The following is an 18,437-nucleotide window of genomic DNA, read 5'->3' on the forward strand; positions in this document are numbered from 1 at the left end:
GCTCAAAGGCCCAGAAAATATTTCCAACAAAATCATAGGTTTTTCTAACCTAAAAGAGATGCCTTATAAAGGTACAAGAATACCAAATAGGTTGAACAAGAAAAGAAAGTCCCCATGGCATGTAATAATCAAAACACTAAACATACAAAAAGAAAGAATATTAAAAGTCGCAGGAGAAAAAGAGCAAGTAGCCTAATAAAGAAAGATAGACCTATTAGACTTACACCTGACTTCTCAGTGCAGACTCTAAAAGCCAGAATAACCAGGAGAGATGTGCTACAGACAGACTCTAAGAGACCACAGGTACCAGCCCAGATGCTATACCCAGGAAAATTTTCAATCACCATAGATGGTGTCTGAATGAAAAATGGGTCAGCCTGGCAGTGGTGGGGCATGTCTTTAATCCCAGCACTTGGGAGGCAGAGCCAGGCAGGTCTCTGTGAGTTCGAGGCCAGACTGGTCTACAGAGCGAGATCCAGGACAGGCACCAAAACTACACGGAGAAACCCTGTTTAAAAAAAGAAATTAAAAAGTTTCTAGAATTCAATGAAAATGAGTGCACAGCATACCCAAACTTCTGGAACACAAAGAAAGCAGTTCTAAAAGGCAAGTTCATAACATTAAGTGACTATTAAAAAAAAAAAAAAAAAAAAACTAGCGAGATCTCATATAAGCAACTTAACCATATACTGTCAAGCTCTAGAACAAAAAGAAGTACTCACACCCAAAAGGAGTAGACTGCAAGAAATAATCAAACTCGGGGCTAAAATTAATAAAATACAAACAAAGAGAGCATACAAAGAATCAATTAAACAAAGAGTTGGTTCTTTGCAAAAATCAATAAGATAGACAAACCGTTATCCAAACTAACCAAAAGGCAGAAAGAGAATATCCAAATTAATAAACTCAGAACTAAAATGGGGAAATAACAACAGATACCAAGGAAACACAGAGAACCATGAGGACATGCTTTAAAAACCTATACTTCACTAAATTGAAAAGTCAAAAAGAAATGGATAAATTTCTCAATAGGTGCCACTTACCAAAGTTAAATCAAGATAAGATAAACAATTTAAGTAGATCTAGAACCCCCTGTGAAATAGAAGCAGTCATTAAAATTCTCCCAATCAAAAAAAAGCCCAGGACCAGGTGGTTTTAGTGTAGAATTCTGCCAGAATTCAAAGAAGAGTTAACCCCAATACCTCTCAACTTATTCCACAAAATAGAATGAACATTGCCAAATTCATTTTATGAGGCTACAGTTACCTTGATACCCAAAACCACATAAATACCCAAAAAAGAAAGAGAATTACAGACCAATTCCCTTATGAACATAGATGCAAAAATACTCAATAAAGCGATCATCCACAAAAGTCTGGCCTATAACCTATTAAGGGGTGCAATGGGAATAACACACTTCTGAATACAGAGCAAAGTAGACACCGGTGCTGATCCAGCTGCCGTTGTCCTGCTGTTCTGCCCAAGGATGATGAGGACCAACTGCAAGCCACGCTTCTGCTTGCTTCTGCTCCGACCACCCAAAAGAAAGCCCAGGACCCCTCTCCTCAGTTCTTAAGAGGTCACATACACAGACAACACCACACCCTAGGGCATGTTACCCCAAAGCCATTGGCTGAATGGATCAAATTCCCACAACACTTCCGTATTGCTATCTAAATAAGAAGGTTCTAATCCTAATACAAAATAGGAACAATTATCAAGTACTGTTCAGAAGAAACAAAGGGTAATAACATAAACAAAAAGGGAACTATAACCTACAAGAACAACATCAAGCAAGAAATATTCACTAAATGTCTAGGCCAAAGGTAATTGGCAAATTACAGAGATAATCCAATAGCTGTCTTATCCTGGGGAGTCTAAGTCTTGTACCTAATATGCCCTTACCTAAGATAGGAGAGGATTGTAACTGTAACTATCTGGTCCTCAACCCTGTCAAACAGCTGAGAAGGAACATATTATCTGAGTGAGTAGGAAGTGGGAGCAAGCAACTTCTGAAAAAGGCAAGAAATGGCAGAGACATCTGGCCGCCTGGACAGTCATCCAGTGTTTCTCTGCAGTGTTGGGGCATCAGACTTTGGCTATAGGCCTAGAATATATGACAGGCTATTTTCAGAAGCAGGAAAATTTGAAGGACTGTTCTATCTTGTCTTGCCAAGGTTCAGCAGTTGCTTTTCCTTGTGTCTTGCATGTCCAGATTGGACAGTGTGCTTACTGTCAGCGATGGAGACAAGGGAAGTTTACAACAAAAATATGTGCAAACCAAATCTAAGAGTACATCAAAAAGGTCATCCACCATGAGCAAGTAGACTTCCTGAATCCAGAGATTCAGGGATATGTCAATAAATGAAAATCAATAAATGTAATCCACCATATAACCAAACTGAAAGACAAAAACCACATGATCATCTCATTAGATGCAGAAAAAGTCTTTGACAAAATCCAACACCCCTTCATAATCAAAGTCCTAGAGAAATTAGGAATACAATAAACATATCTCAACACAATAAAGGCAGTTTACAGCAAGCCCATAGCTAACATCAACTTAAATGGAGAAAAACTCAAAGCAATTCCACTAAAATCAAGAACAAGACAAGGTTGGCCATTCTCTCCATACTTATGCAATATAGTACTTGAAATATTAGCTAGATCAATAAGACAACTGAAGGAAATCAAGGGGATACAAAGTGAAAAAGAAGAAGTCAAAGTGTCTTTATTTGCAGATGATATGATAGTATACTATCTTAGGGTTTCTATTGCTGTGAAGAGACACTATGACCACAGCAACTCTTATAAAGGAAAAACATTTAATTGGGGTGGTTTACATTTTCAGAGGTTCAGTCCATTATCATCATGGTGTGGAGCATGGCAGCATACAGGCAGACATGGTGCTATCTACATATTGATCTGCAGGCAGCAAGAAGAAGACTGTGACACTGGGGAGTAGCTTGAGCATAGGAGACCTCAAAGCCCACACCCACAGTAACACACTTCCTCCAACAAGGCCACACCTACTCCAACAAAGTCACACCTCCTAATAGTGCCACTCCCTTTGGGGACTATTTTCTTTTGAACTCCCACATCCCACTCCCTAGCCCCCAAGGGCTTGTAGCATATCATAATGCAAAAATGCATTCAGTCCAACTTCAAAAGTCCCCATAGCCTATAATAGTCTCAATCTTGTTTTAAAGTTCAAATTCTAAAGTCTCTTCTGAGACTCATGGCAATCTCTGAACTGTAAGGCCCTGAAAAATCAAAATCAAAAAGCAGATCACATGCTTCCAACATATAATGGCACAGGATATACATTACCATTCCAAAACACAGGGAAGGGAACATAGTGAGAAAATACTGGACCAAAGCAAGATTGAAAGTCAGCTGAGCAAACTCCAAACTCCACATCTCGATGTCTGATGTCAAAACATTCTTCAGATCTCCAATTCCTTTCAGCTTTGTTGACTGCAACACACTTGTTTCTCTTGGGCTGGTTCAACTCCCTGTTAACAGCTTTCCTTAGCAGGAATCCCACAACTCTGGCATCTCCAAAATACTGGAGTTTCCAAGGTGATCCAGGCTTCAACTTCACAGCTTCACACACGGCCTCTCTAGGCCTCCATCCAAAGACACCCCTGACACATACCTGGCCTCAGCAGCTTTCCTTAGTCATGGAGGCAATTTCCATAGCCCCTTTCTTCTATCCTTAACTCCAGAACCACATGGCTGAAGCTGCCAAGTTCTGCTGCTCTCTAAGGCTGGAACATGGTCCCCTTGCTCAATTACGTCTTCACCAACTTTCTGTTTTCAATGGTTAGACCAGGCTGGCCTCAGACTCTCAGATCTGCCAGCCTCTGCCTTCCGAGTGCAGGGATTAAAGGTGTGCACTACCACACCTGGCTCTAAGCTTTGCTTTCGTTCCTTTTCACAAGTTGGAAATTTAGTTGGGTGAGATCTTAATCACTCCTTTTATTTCATTTCTTAATCCATTTATCTCTTTGAATACAGGACTTAGCTTCATTCCACTTCCTAGTGCTCCCTTTCTCCCCAAATTTTACATTTTCTTGCTCTTTTTCATTACATATCTTCATTGGAGTGACCACTAATAACCACACAACAGAGTCAATACTAGACTGTTTTGAGATTTCTTCTGCCAATGGAATCAATCCAAAACTCTTCACTTTAGCCTCAGGCAGACGTTTCATACAAGGATAAAAAAAAAAAAAGCCACTTTCTTCACCAAAATATCACAAGAAGGATCTCTAGGCAACACACTAAAATCCTTCTCCTCTAAAACTTCTTGAGTCAGCCTCCCACCATTCAAATAATTCTTAGCACCACTGTCGTCCATGCTCCTACTAGAATGGCCCATTAAGCAGCACTTAAAGTGTTCAACTGCTTTTCTAATCCTCAGTCCCAAGGTCCATATTCCTTCAAACAAAAGCATGGTCAGGCCTATCACAGCAATAACCCAGTCCCTGGTATCAACTTCTGTCTTAGTTAGCATTTCTATTGCTGTGAAGAGACATCATGACCACAGCATCTCTTATAAAGGAAAACCATTCAATTGAGGTGGCTTACATTTTCAGAGATTCAGTTCATTATCATCATGTCCTGGAGCATGGCAGTGTGCAGGCAGACATGGTGCTGACTACATCTTGACTGAGAGTAGATTGAGCATAGATAAGACCTCAAAGGCCACCCTCACAGTGACACACTTCCTCCAAGAAGGCCACACTTCCCAATAGTGCTACTTACTGCATTTAGGTGTGGCCTTATTGGAGTAAGTGTGTCCCTGTAGAGGCAGGCATTGAGGTTTCATATATTCTCAAGCCATGCCCAGTGAGACAACTCACTTTCTGTTGCCTGCAAGATGTAGAGCTCTCAGCTACCTCCCCAGGACCATGTCTGCCTGCACACTGTTGTATCCTACCATGATGATAATGGACTGAACCTCTGAAAATGTAAACCACCCCAATTAAATGTTTTTCCTTTATAAGAGTTGCCATGGTCATAGTGTCTCCTCAAAGCAATAGAACCCCTAACTAAGACAATAAGTGATGCTAAAAATTCCACTGGGAAACTCCTACAGGTGATAAATACTTTCAGCAAAGTAGCTGGATACAAAATTAACTCACAAAAATCAGCAGCCCTCCTATAGACAAATGACTAATGGACTGACAAAGAAATCAGGGAAACAATGCCTTTCACAATCGCCTCAAAAAAATACAAAATATCTTGGGGTAACTCTAACCAAGCAAGTGAAAGATTTGTATGAAAAAAACTTCAGGTCCATGAAGAAAGAAATTGAAGAAGATATCAGGAGTTGGAAAGATCTTCCATTCTAATGGATCAGTAGGATTAACATAGTAAAAATGGCCATCCTACCAAAAGCAACCTACTGATTCAAGGCAATCCCCCATCAAAATTTCAACCTAATTCTTCACAGACTTTGAAAGGGACAATTATCAACATCATATTGAAAAAGAAAACACCCAGGATGGCTAAAACAATCCTAAACAATAAAAAAAAAAAAACCCTGCTGACCATCTCACTATTCCTGACTTGAATTTGTACTACAGAGCTCTAGTAATAAAAACAGTATGGTAGTGGCATAAAAAACAGACACATTGATCAATGGAATTGTATTGAAGACCCACCCAGATATAAATCTGGACACCTGATTTTTGATAAAGAAGTCAGAAATACACACTGGAAAAATGGCAGCATCTTCAACCAATGGTGCTGGTCAAACTGGCTGTCTGCATGCAGAAGAATGCAAATAGATCCATATTTATCACCCTGCACAAAACTCGAGTCCAAATGGATGAAAGACCTCAACAGAAAACCAGATACACTGCACCTGACAGGGGAGAAAGTGGAGAATTGCCTTGACTGGGTTCCCACAGAAGACAACATTCTGAACAGAACACAGTAGCACAGGCACTAAGATCAACAATTAATAAATGGACCTCATAAGGGCTGGAGAGATGGCTCAGAGGTTAAGAGCACTGACTGCTCTTCCAGAGGTCCTGAGTTCAATTCCCAGCAACCACATGGTGGCTCACAACCATCTGTGATGAGATCTGGTGCCCTCTTCTGGCCTGCAGTCACATATGCTGTATACATACATACATACATACATACATACATACATACATACATACATACATACATCTTTTAAAAAAATGGACCTCATGAAATTGAAAAGCTTCTGTAAGGCAAAGGACATCATCATCTAGACAAGGCACAACCTACACCATGGGAAAAGATTTTTCCAACTCCATATCTGGTAGAAGACTAATAATATCCAAAATATACAAAGAGGTCAAGAAACTAGATATCAAAAAAACAAATAGTCCAATTTAAAAAATGGAATGTAGCTAGAGTTTTCCTGCCTTGCCCACAGTCAGGACAAATCTTTGTCACCCGCCAGTCCCACAGCCGCTCAGACCCAACCAAGTAAACACAGAGACTTATTTTGCTTACAAACTGTATGGCTGTGGCAGGCTTCTTGCTAACTGTTTATTTATCTTAAATTAATCCATTTCCATAAATCTATACCTTGCCACGTGGCTCATGGCTTACCGGTGCTTTACATCTTCCTTGTCCTGGCAGCAGCTCCAGGCAGTCTCCTTCTGCCTTCCGGTTCTTTTATTTCTCTTCTCTGTTAGTCCCGCCTATACTTCCTGCCTAGCCACTGACTGGCCAGTCAGTGTTTTATTTATTGACCAATCAGAGCAACTTGACATACAGATCATCCCACAGCATAGCCAAGTGCAGACCATCTCAGACACCTGCATTTAGGCCCGTGGTCTTAATCATCCTCTATGCAAACCTGCTGGGTAAAGGAACCCGAGAACGGGCTCCCACAGGACATACAGAACATCCCACAGCAATGGAGTACAGGTCTAAAGAGAATTCTCCATACAGAAAACTCAAATGGCTTAGAAACACTTAAAGAAATACTCAACATCATTAGCCAGCAGGGAAATGCAAATCAAAACTACTTTGAGATTCCATCTTTCAACTATCAAAATGGCTCAGATCAATAACACAAGTGACAGCTCTTACTGGTGAGGATGTGGAATAAGGGGAATTTTCATCCATTGCTGGTGGAAGTACAAACTTGTGCAGCCACTATGGAAATCAATATGGTGGTTCCTCAGAAAGTTGGGAATCAATCTACCTCAAAATCTAGCTATACCACTCTTAGGTATTTACCCAAAGAACACTTCATCTTACCACAAGAACACTTGCTCAACACTTGTTTATTGTTGCTCTACTCATAATAGCTAGAAACTGGAAACAATCTAGATGTCCTTCAACTTAAGAATGGATAAAGAAAATGTGGTACATTTACAGAATGGAGTATTACTCAGCTGTTAAAAACAATGACATCAGAAAATTTGCAGGCAAATGGATGGAACTGGAAAAAAAAAGTCATCCCAAGTGAAGTAACCCAGACTCAGAAACACAAATATGGTATGCATTCACCTATATGTGGACATTAGCTGTTAAGTAAATGATAACCAAGCTATAATATGTAGACCCAGAGAGATTAGATACAAGAGGAGAGGATTGGGGGGGGGGGTGTAGTGGGTAGCCATTCCAGCTTGGATCTGGAAGTTCCAACCCCCATTGAGACTCTGGCAACTGTCACGCCTACGAGGCAGGGCCAGGGGAGGTGGGGGGGGGGACCCGAGAGCTGGATGGGCGAGCGCTCTCTCTATGTGCTCGCTCGGTGCCGGGACGCTGAACGGTGGAGGTTGACTGTGCAGAGCTCCGGAGAACACTGCTGGACTGTGTTACACCTTCCCCAGACCCTGTGACCTACCCATTACTTAATTTGTGAGTTACGCCATTAAATAAATATCCTTTTAACTACGTGGAGTGGCCAAAATAATTTCTCCAATAGGGGTGCATGGATATCCCTGGAAGAGGAAAACAGAATTGGTTTTATGGGTAGAATGGGGGTTGGAAGAATGGAAGGGGAGAATCAGATGGAGACGGGAGGGGAGCTAGGGTAGAAGGAGGGAATGCAGGGAGACACAGCTGGAATAGAGGGGCATTTGAGGGATGGTATGAAAACCAGGCGGTGGAAACTTCCTAAAATGTATGAAGGCAATCTTAATGTGACCTCCTAATAATGGAGGAGACAGAATCTGACCATCTCTTTTCACTAAAGACTTTCCAGTACCAGGACTAGGTTGTATGCAATTGAGTTGTTCGTCACAAGGGTCCCATGGAAATCCCCTAAAACCCAGGCTGTTGCTAAGGCAATGGGTAGCTCTCCAAAAACTGACAGTGGGGCCCCATTGCAGAGGACAACACCTACACAATTCATTGAACACAGGGAAGTTGAACTGGTTCAACTTCTGGAGCCTTCACCCCTAAGTTCTAGTGTCTTTAGTGCAGAAGGGTATTCTGCAGGCTGCCAAAAGAGAAATACAAACACCAACCCAGCCACAAAACCATTGACCTCCAATCTGTCCTGCCTGTAAGATATGCTAAGACAATGGTGACACAGAACTTGTAGGAGTAGCCAACTAATGCCTGATTTGACTCAAGGCCCACTCTTAAGAGAGGGACCCCATACCCAACACTGCTTGGATGACTAAGGACCAGAGACTAGATAGTCCAGAGACCTAAAGTAAAGCCAAACACTACTGATCCAGAAAAGAAAAAGTCTCAATAAAATGACTCCTAATGATATCCTGCCATAGTCATAGATCACTGCTTTATACTGACATCACCAGAAAACCTTCCTCTCACAGCAGATGTGAACAAATACAGAGACCCTCAGTCAGACATTACACACAGAGTCCTTGAAATACACAGCTCTAAATGGGATGTCTTCATCAAATCCTTCCCCTCAGAGCTCAGGGAACCCCTCAGAAGAGGAGGCAGAAAGATTGGAAGAGTCAGGGGGAATGGAGGACACCAGGAGAACAAGGCCTTCTGAATCAACTCCAGGAGGCACACACGAGTTCATAGAGACTGAAGCAGCAAGCTCGGGACCTGCCTGGCTCTGCTCCAGGTCCTCTGCATATACATTACAGCTTTCAGCTTAGAATGTCTACACACTCCTGAGTGTGTCTCTGTTTCTTGTCACTGCTCTTGAGACTCCTTTCCTTCTGCTGGGTTGCCTTGTCCAGGCTCAATATGATGGTTTTTGTTTTCTCTTATTGTATTTTATTTTGTCATGTTTAGTTGTTATTTCCTAGAAGCCTGTTATTTCTAATGAAAAACAGAACAGGAATTGATCCAAAGGAAAGGGAACGTGGCAAGGAACTGGGGGGGGGGAAACAGTAATCAGGATGAGAAAAGAATCTATTTTCCATTAAAGGGAGAAATGCTTTTAAAGTAGAATAAAGGCAAGAAACACTTAAAAAACATAAATCATCATTTCACTGCTGCAAGTAATAACCCTTTCTAGCATTGCAGAAATGCCAGATGTTGGTCAATTTCATCAAAACCAAGTATGTGAGTGCTTTGAGGAAGCTACTGTCAATTATCTCCTGCAGATGGGCTCAGCTAACGGAAGCACAGATAACGTAAATGTGAGGATACATATTTATTTCTCCTGTTCGGCTGAATAATTACCCATGTAATAGCTTGTACATTTTCAGAATTCTCCTCTGCTAATTGTTCTCCCAGGAGTGAAATCTCACAACTAAGTAGAAAAAGTCTTTGAAATATGGAGGATAGTAATGTGTGACTAGAGTGACACCACCAGTTAACTTTTCTATATTCCTCGCTTATTGTAAAGTATGATTATGGTTGATATACTGTGCATCCTAATAAACTTATCTGAGGGTCAGAGAACAGAACAGCCACTAGATTAGACATAGAGGCCAGAAAATGGTGGCACACACACACCTTTAATCCTATCACTTGGGAGGCAGAGATCCATGTGGATCTCTGTAAGTTCAAGGCCACACTAGGAACAGAGCCAGGTGTGGTAGCACACACCTTTAATCCCAACACTTGAGATCTCATGTCTTTGCTTGGGAAAGACACACGCCTTTAATCCCAGGAAGTGATGGCAGGAAGCAGAAAGGTTTATAAGGCGTGAGGACCAGGAACTAGCCTGGTTAAGCTTTTAGGCTTTTGAGCAGCAGTTCAGCTGAGATCCATTGGGATGAGGACTCAGAGGCTTCCAGTTTGAGGAAACAGAATCGACTGAGAAGTTAGCAAGATGAGGTTAACTGTGGCTTGTTCTGTCTCTCTGATCTTTTGGAATTTACCCCAATATCTGGCTCTGGGTTTTCAATTAATAAGACCTTTTACGATTCGTGTTACATGATTCTTAAAGAGATCTGTTTTCTTCTATCATCTTTTCACACACTTTTCAGGAGCTTGGCAGGTGAGAATAGTATACCAACTACTCCAGCACAAAAGGAAACTGAGAGAAATGTTCTGTGAGACCTTTCCCTCACTCGGACACCTTTGAACTCATTTGCAAGATCTCTGTATCTATCGTGATTGTTTGTGCTTTTATTTGGGAACATCTTCTTGTCGTAGAATAGATAAATACCCTGGCACTTCTTCACCCTTCCTTCTGGAGTATTCCATAGATAAATACCCTGGCACTTCTTCACCCTTCCTTCTGGAATAATCTTCTTCACCCTTCCTTCTGGAGTAATCTATAGCCATTCAGTACAACAGAAATATAACATGATCCACCATGTTTATCTAAAACTAAACTTAAAAGCTGAAGTGAATTTGTATGTATACTTACATAGCATTTAACTCAATGTACACAAACTGTTACCAGTTCAACAAGTAATCATTCAAAAATTAATGAAACCCTTTACTTTTTAATTAATTCAGAATGAATGAAATGGACAGTGTATCTTACACCTAATGAAGTATCTCAAATTAGCCATATTTCAGTGCTTACTAATCACATGTGTCTAGTGGTGCTACCATGTTGGGCAGTGTAAGTCTGAAATATACTCTCCTCTGTCAGGCTTAGGAGAGTCTGGATTTTAAAAACCTAAAAGCTTGGAGCCAGTTGTGGTGGTACACTACCTTACTCACAACACTTGGGACATAGAGGAGGGCGATCAAGAGTTCAAGGTCACCCTCGGATACTTAACAGGTGGGATGTAAGCCTGGGCCATGTATATCCTTGAAAACAGAGCAAGAAAGAGTAATGACGAATTATTAATAAATGTTTTAACTCACAGAAATTATTCCAAAAGCTATGATTACTACTGACAAAGTCCTTATGGCATAGCCTGTATACATTAAACTGGTAGAATTTGGTTGCGTGTTCGTAAAATCAAGAGTTGTGAGCTACTACAGTGTGGTTCCCTAGAATCTCAGAATGTGCTGAGAAAGCTGGATCTAAGAGTTTCCCCCCGTTTTTAAGATTATGAGCTAACTTTGAAGCCCAGCTGTTAAAGCACCTGCCTTGGAAGCATAAAGAGGTTGAGTCTGATTCCCAGAATCAAAAGGTTGACATGGGTTGCACACACTTGTAACCCTAGTACTGGGGAGGCAGAGTGGCCAGACCGCTAGTCAATTAGTCTACCTGCTTGGCAACTTCCAGGCCAATGAGAGGCCCTGTCTCAAAAAATAAAGGTGAACAGAACCCCTGACCTCCACATGCATTGCATACATGCGCACGCACGCATGCACATATGCACACACGTGTGCACACACAGACACACGTAGGTAAGGAGAGAGGGAAGGAGGGAGAATGAACCAAAGGTCTTCCAGATCGCTATGGCCAGCACGTGTCACTGGCACACACTGGAGAGGGCATGGCATCATTCCCTGATTCTGACACCACCAGTTCTCTCCTGAGCATGGTAAACCCTCCAAATGACAAAACATTGTCACTCTGTCAACCCAGAGGGAGTAAAGGACACGGGCTCTCGCACTCTGCTCTGGACGGCCTCTCTCTTTTGCCAGAGGCATTCCGTGTGCATGCCTCCCTCACATGAAGCTCAGGCTGGGGTGATTCCAGGAGTACTGCCAAGGTTCTGACTGAGCTGGTTTCAATATTGATGCTGGGCTCAGCTTATCTTTGCCCTTCTGCCTTGCTTCGACAAAACGGTCAACTAGGGAAAATAAACTACTGAAATAATTCAGTCCAGTGCTGACACAGCCTAATTCAAACTGTCAGCGCAATTGTTCAAAATGTGCCCCGCACAAACCAATAAGCCTGTTTAAAATGACTGAAGTCGAAATCGTGCCCCAGCTGTCAGCAACTTGATGAGAAATACATAAAGGATTTTGCTCCTCTGTTTTAGGAGTGATGCTTTTAGTGAGCAGAAATAAAACCATTTCCTATTGTGTAAGACAGACTTACTTTAACTATGCATTTACATTCTTAAGATAGTAGATTTCTATTCTACATCTTAATTCCTTTCATTTTGTTTATAAATGAGCTCTTTATTAGAAAGAAGAGACAAATGGTTACATACAGCTCATAGATTGCATGATGAGTGAAATTTAATTTAGAGTGATTTCCTTCCTTTTCTTCAGCATAGATTCCTTTCTCATAAAACGTAATCTGCACACAGTTTCCCCTCCCTCTACTCCTCCCAGATCCTCACCACCTCAGAAAGGGTTTGAAAAATGAATATAATTTACTATTCAGCAATTAAGCTGAATATAAACACAGGGTTGAGAGTAATAGGTTAGGAGCTGGGCACGGTGCCTCCCACTTGTAATCTCAACAATCGGAAAGAAGAGGCAGGAGGATCAGAAGGTCACGGCTGGTTTCAAGTCTATAGAGAGTTCAAGGCCCACCTGGACTATATGAAACCCTGTATCAAAAACAGAAACAAACAAAAATGAATTGTTAATTACTTCACAAATCTTTGACCTGTGTCCTTCACATAACACGACACACATCAGCACTGCAGTGAATCAACTCCAGACCCTGTCTAACACATCACGGAATATTTGGAGGATAGCACCACCCAAGTTTTCCTTTCCTTCTGAGAATAAGGAAGAGGTGATTACACCTGTTAGTTTTCTTGCCCAGTGTGGTCGATGAATTGTTTTTCTTGTCTCTATTGCTGATTGCTTCAGGTGTATTTTGTACGCCTCCCTGTATAGCCATCACGGTCTCTTGTGTATTTCTTATTTGTAAATACAGTCCTCTTGAACCATATTCATTTAGTGTACACCGTTCTTTTGTAGCATCCGATAGTTAGAACTATGAAAGCATCTTAAAAGGAACCACCCATCTCAAAATAAGAGGAAAAGTTGATAAATGAGGAAATAACACATTTAAAAATATGGAAGCAACCCACAGGAAAATTCTAAGTAGGCACAGCTAAAGACTTCTCTCTCTCTCTCTCTCTCTCTCTCTCTCTCTCTCTCTCTCTCTCTCTCTCTCTCTCTCTCTCTCTCTCTCTCTTTCTCCTAGAATTTAGAATTGAGTGTGGAAAGTGAAGAGACAAATTCCAGAAGCAGTGTCTAGAAAATGCTCCACACAGTTGAATTTGGCGCTAACAATATCACTATTGCCGGTGCCGCCATCATTATAACCTCGTACACATTATGGATATTTGAAAACACATAGAGAGTTAGTTTGACTTCGTTTTAAACAAACAAGATGCAAAGATGTTAGCTATCTTGGGAATATTAAGATTTAAGAGTGTGAGATTTCTATTTCTGAGTCAATATTCTTACTCACGGTCTGCTTGGGTTTTTTGTTTCTTCCTGCTTCAATACTAAAAGAATGTATTTGTTGCAAAATTTATTCATTTCCTTCAGGTTATCAAATTTGTTATGTGGCTGTCAGAAAATCTCTGAGGACCCTTTGTGTTTCTAGGCCTCATTTTTCATCTCTGATTTCTAATATTTTCCCCTCAATCCTATCTTTTGGGTAAAAAAAAAAGTTCCTTTCACTGATCTCACTGATCTTCGGTTGTTTAAGTCCCATTTATTTATATAGTGTCCAAAGTTTTTTTCATCATTGATTTCTATTTTCATTGTATTATGACAAGAAAAGATATTCAATATGGTTTAATTTAAAAAAAATTGTTGAGACTTTTTGTGGCCTCCCATCTGATTGGAAATGGTCCATATGCTATTCTGAAGCTGCCTATTCAGAAGGTGAAATGGTCTGTAGACGTCTGTTAGGTCTGTGTGGTCTAGGGTGCAGTTTAATTCTGCTGCTTATTTTCTAGTTTTCATTCTGAATGATCTGTCCATTGGTGAATATGGAGTTTTAATGCTTTCTGCTATTCTGTATTAGAATCAATGTCTCCCATTAAGTTTGTTAATACTATTTCATATATGTGGGTACCCTGATATAGTGCAGACATTTAAAGCTAGTGGGCTCCAAAAAGCCAGCTCATGCACCAGGGATGGATCCTGATCCTGCTGCCAGGGGGCCCCTTAAACAGATCAAACTACACAACACTCTCGCTTATACAGAGGGCCTAGTCCAGTCCCACGGAGGCTCCACAGCTGTTGGTCTAAAGTTCATGAGTTCCCACTAGTTTGGTTTGGTTGTCTCTGTAGGTTTCCTCATCATGATCTTAATGCCCCTTGCTTGTAGAATCCCTCTTCTCTCTCTCTTTGATTGGACTCCTGGGGCTCTGCCTGGTACTTGGCTGTGGATCTCTGCATCTACTTCCATCAGTTACTGGATGAAGGCTCAATGATGACAGTTAGGGTGTTCATTGATCTGATTAGTGGAGTAAGCGAGTCCAGGCACCCTCTCCCCTATTGCTAGTAGTCTAAGCTGGGGTCATCCTTGTGGATTCCTAGGAACTTCTCTAGCACCCCGTTTCTCCCTATCCCCATGATGTCTCCCTCTATCATAGTATCTCTTTCATTGCTCTCCCACACTGTCCCTGTTCCAGCTCAACCATCACATTGCCTTATGTTCTCATCCCCCATCCCCTACCCTCTATTGCTTCCCCTCACCCTCAGTTTACTCATGGAGATCTCATCTATGTCTCCTTCCTAGAGTGATCTATGCATCCCTCTTAGGATTCTCCTTGTTAGCTAGCTTCTCTGGAGCTATATGGGTTGTAGTCTGGTTATCCTTTGCTTTACATCTAGTATCCACTTATGAGTGAGTATATACCATGTTTGTCCTTTTTAGTCTGGGTTACCTCACTCAGGATGATATTTTCTAGTTCTATCCATATTCCTGCAAATTTCATGATGTCATTGTTTCTTACTGCTGAGTTGTACTCCATTGTGTATATGTGTCACATTTTCTTTATCCATTCTTGTTTGAGGGGCATCTAGGTTGTTTTCAGGTTCTGGCTATTATGAATAATGCTGCTATGAACATAGTTGAGCATGTGTACTTGTGGTGTGATTTAACATTCCTTGGGTACATGCCCAAGAGTGGAATAACTAGGTCTTGAGGTAGATTGATTCCCAATTTTCTGAGAAACTGCCATACTGATTTCCAAAGTGGCTATACAAGTTTGGACTCCCACCAAAAGTGGAGGAGTGTTCTCTTTGCTCCACATCCTCTCCGACATAAGCTGTTATCAATATTTTTGATATTAGCCATTCTGACAAGCATAAGATGGTATCTCAGAGTTGTTTTGATTTGCATTTCTCTGATGACTAAGGATGTTGAGCAATTCTTTAAATGTCTTTTGGCCATTTGGGATTCTTCCATTGAAAATTCTCTGTTTAACTCTCTAGCCCATTTTTTAATTGAATTGTTTGGTATTTTGATATATAGTTTATTGAATTCTTTATGTATTTTGGAGATCAGACCTCTGTCAGATGTGGGGGGTTGGTGAAGATCTTTTCTCATTCCGTAGGCTGTCATTTTGTTTCATTTACCATGTCCTTTGCCTTACAGAAGCTTCTCAGTTTCAGGAGGTCCCACTGATTGTTTCTCTCAGTGTCTGTGCTACTGGTGTTATACTTAGGAAGTAGTCTCCTATGCCAATGCATTCTAGGCTACTTCCTACTTTCTCTTCTATCAGGTTTAGAGTAACTGGATTTATGTTGAAGTCTTTGATCCACTTGGACTTGAGTTTTGTGCATGGTGATAGATATGGATCTATTTGCAATCTTCTACATGTTGACATCCAGTTATGCCAGCACCACTTGTTGAAGATGCTTTCTATTTTTCATAGTACAGTTTTGGCTTTTTTTGTCAAAAGTCAGGTGTTTATGGGTGTGTGAATCATTGTCATGCTCTTCAATTTGGTTCCATTGGTCCACATGGTGGTTTTTATGCCAATACCAAGCTGTTTTTTTATTACTATAACTCTATAGTAGAGCTTGAGGTCAGAAAATGTGATGCCTACAAAAGTTGCTTTATTGTACAGGATTGTTTTAACTATCTTGAGTTTTTTTTCCCATATGAAGATGAGTATTGTTCTTTCCAGGTATGTGAAGAATTGTGTTGGGATTTTAATGGGGATTGCACTGAATCTGTAGATTGCTTTTGTCAAGATTGCTGTTTTTACTATGTTAATCCTACCTATCCATGAGCATCAGAGATCTTTCCATTTTCTGATATCTTCTTCGATTTCTTTCTTCAGAGACTCAAAGTTCTTGTCATACAGGCAGGCCTTTCACTTGCTTAGTTAGAGTTACCCCAAGGTATTTTATATTATTTGTGGCTATTATAAGGGATGATGTTTCTCTGATATCTTTCTCAGCCCATTTATCATTTGTATATAGGAGAGTTACTGATTGGGGGGGGGGGGGGTTGATCTGGTATCCTGCCACATTACTGAAGATGTTTATCAGCTGTAAAAGTTCCCTGGTAGAATTTTTGGGGTCACTACCATATCATCTGCAAATAGTGAAAATTTGACTTCTTCCTTTTGAATTTGTATCCCCTTGATCTCCTTTTGTTGTCTTATTGCTCTAGCTAGAACTTCAAGTAGTATATGGAATAGATATGGGAAGAATAGATAGCCTTGTCTTGTTCCTGATTTTGGTGGAATTGCTTTGCATTTCTCTCCATTTAATTTGATATTGGCTGTTGGCTTGCTGTAAATTGCCTTTATTATGTTTAGGTATGTTCCTTGTATTCCTGATCTCTCCAAGACCTTAATCATGAAGGGGTGTTGAATTTTGTCAAAGGGTTTTTCAGCATCTAATGAGATAATCATGTGGGTTTTTTTCTTTCAGTTTGTTTATATGGTGTATTACATTGGTAGATTTTCATTTATTGAACCATCCTTGCATCTCTGAGATGAAGCCTATTTGGTATTAGTGAGTAATTTTTTAATATGTTCTTGGATTCAGTTTGCTAGTATTTTATTGAGTATTTTTGCATCAATGTTCATGATGGAGATTAGTCTGTAATTCTTTTTCTTTGTTGCATCTTTTTTGTAGTTTGGGTATTAACTGTAGCCTCATAAAAAGAGTTTGGTGCGGCGGTGGTGGCGCACACCTTTAATCCCAGCACTCGGGAGGCAGAGCCAGGCATATCTCTGTGAGTTCGAGGCCAGCCTGGGCTACAGAGTGAGTTCCAGGACAGGCTCCAAAGCTACACAGAGAAACCCTGTCTTGAAAAACCAAAAAAAAAAAAAAAGAGTTTGATAATGTTACTTCTGTTTCTATTGTGTAGAACAATTTGAAGAATATTGATATTAACTCTTCTTTGAAATTCTGATATAATTCTGTGCTGAAACCATTTGGTCCTGTGCTTTTCTTAGTTGGGAGACTTTTAATGACTGTTTCTATTTCCTTAGGGGTTAGGTCTGTTTAAATTGTTTATCTGGTCTTGATTTAATTTGGGCATGTGGTACCTATCCAGAAAATTGTCCATTTATTTTAGATTTTCCAATTTGATGGAGTACAGGTTTTTGGAGTATGAACTGATGATTCTCTGGATTTCCTCATTGTTGCTATGTTTTCCTTTTCATTCCTGATTTTGTTAATTTGGGTGCTCTCTCTTTGCCTTTTGATTAGACTAGTTAAGGGCTTGTCTATCTGGTTGATTTTCTCAAAGAACCAACTCTTTGTTTCAATGATTACTTGTATTTTTCTCTTTGTTTCTATTTTATTGATTTCAGCCCTCAATTTGATTATTTCCTGGCATTTATTCCTCCTGAGTGATTTTGCTTCTTTTTGTTCTAGAGCTTTAAGGTATGCTGTTATATTGCTAGTGTGAAATTTCTCCAACTTCTTTATGTGGGCATTTAGTGCTATGATTTTTTCTCTTAACACTGCTTTCATAGTGTTCCATAAGTTTGGGTATGTTGTACTTTTATTTTCACTGAATTCTAGGAAATCTTTAATTTCTTTCTTTATTTCTCCCTTGACCCATTGGTGTTTCAGGTGAGCATTATTCAGTTTCCATGAGATTGTAGGCTTTCTGTAATTTTTGTTGTTGTTGAAATCTAACTTTACACCATGGTAGTATGATAAAATACAGGAGGTTATTTCATTTCTTTTGTGTTTGATTAGATTTGCTTTGTGACCTAGTATGTGGTTGATTTTAGAGAAAGTTC

Source organism: Peromyscus maniculatus, chromosome 6, assembly GCF_049852395.1.
Source record: "Peromyscus maniculatus bairdii isolate BWxNUB_F1_BW_parent chromosome 6, HU_Pman_BW_mat_3.1, whole genome shotgun sequence".
In the NCBI taxonomy this organism is placed as follows: domain Eukaryota; kingdom Metazoa; phylum Chordata; class Mammalia; order Rodentia; family Cricetidae; genus Peromyscus; species Peromyscus maniculatus.